Source organism: Volvox carteri (assembly GCF_000143455.1).
Source record: "Volvox carteri f. nagariensis unplaced genomic scaffold VOLCAscaffold_59, whole genome shotgun sequence".
In the NCBI taxonomy this organism is placed as follows: domain Eukaryota; kingdom Viridiplantae; phylum Chlorophyta; class Chlorophyceae; order Chlamydomonadales; family Volvocaceae; genus Volvox; species Volvox carteri.
In genome coordinates this window covers 152153-153713 of record NW_003307602.1, presented here as the reverse complement: position 1 = coordinate 153713, position 1561 = coordinate 152153, and the positions used below count along the sequence as shown (strand labels likewise).

The 1561-nt window shown below is 67.5% G+C and overlaps 1 protein-coding gene across 1 annotated transcript in view; it reads left to right on the top strand.

Annotated features, from left to right (window-relative positions):
• The window catches only part of VOLCADRAFT_107150 (uncharacterized protein), a gene marked incomplete at both ends in the record, with an annotated part of 23938 nt that overhangs the window by 12117 nt on the left and 10260 nt on the right, over positions 1-1561 (top strand). The gene's annotated exons all lie outside the window — the stretch shown is intronic.

The window sequence follows — 1561 nt, the reverse complement described above, 5'->3', positions numbered from 1 at the left end:
CACCCGCACCACGGATGTCACCCGCATCACGGACGTCACCCGCACCACGGACGTCACCCACATCACCGACGTCACCCGCACCACGGACGTCACCTGCATCACGGACGTCACCCGCATCACCGATGTCACCCGCATCACCGACGTCACCCGCACCACGGACGTCACCCACATCACGGACGTCACCCGCATCACGGAAGTCACCCGCATCACCGACGTCACCCGCACCACGGACGTCACCTGCACCACGGACGTCACCCGCACCACGGACGTCACCCACATCACCGACGTCACCCGCATCACGGACGTCACCCGCATCACCGACGTCACCCGCATCACCGACGTCACCCGCATCACTGACGTCACCCGGACCACGGACGTCACCCGCATCACGGACATCACCTTCACCACGGATGTCACCCGCACCACGGACGGCACCCGCACCACGGACGGCATCCGCACCATGGACGGCACTCACACCACGGATGTCACCCGCACCACGGACGTCACCCGCTCCACGGACGACACCCGCACCATGGACGGCACCTGCACCACGGACGGCACCCGCACCACGGACGGCACCCGCACCACGGGCACCCGCACCACGGACGTCACCCGCACCATGGATGTCACCAGCACCACGGATGGCACCCGCACCACGGATGTCACCCACACTACGGACGGCACCCACACCACGGACGTCATTCGCACCACGGACGTCACCCACATCACGGACGTCACCCGCACCACGGACGTCACCCGCATCATGGACGTCACCTGCACCATGGACGTCACCTGCACCACGGACGTCACCCGCACCACGGACGTCACCCGCACCACGGATGTCACCCGCACCACGGACGTCACCCGCACCACGGACGGCACCCGCACCACGGATGTCACCCGCACCACCGACGACACCCGCACCACGGACGTCACCCGCACCACAGACGTCACCCGCACCACGGACGTCACCCGCATCATGGATGTCACCCGCACCATGGACGTCACTCGCACCACGGACGTCACCCGCACCACGGACGTCACTGGCACCACGGACGTCACCTGCACCACGGACATCAACCGCATCATGGATGTCACCCGCACCATGGACGTCACCCGCACCACGGACGTCACGGCATCACAGATGTCACCCACACCACGGACGTCACCCGCATCATGGACGTCACCTGCACCATGGACGTCACCCGCACCACGGACGTCACCCGCACCACGGATGTCACCTGCACCACGGACGTCACCCGCACCACGGACAGCACCCGCACCACGGATGTCACCCGCACCACCGACGACACCCGCACCACGGACGGCACCCGCACCACGGACGGCACCCACACCACGGACATCACTCGCACCACGGACGTCACTCGCACCACGGACGTCACTCACATCACGGACGGCACCTGCACCACGGACGGCACCTGCACCACGGACGTCACCTGCACCACGGACGGCACCCGCACCACGGACGGCACCCGCACCACGGACATCACCTTCACCACGGATGTCACCCGCACCACGGACGGCACCCGCACCACGGACG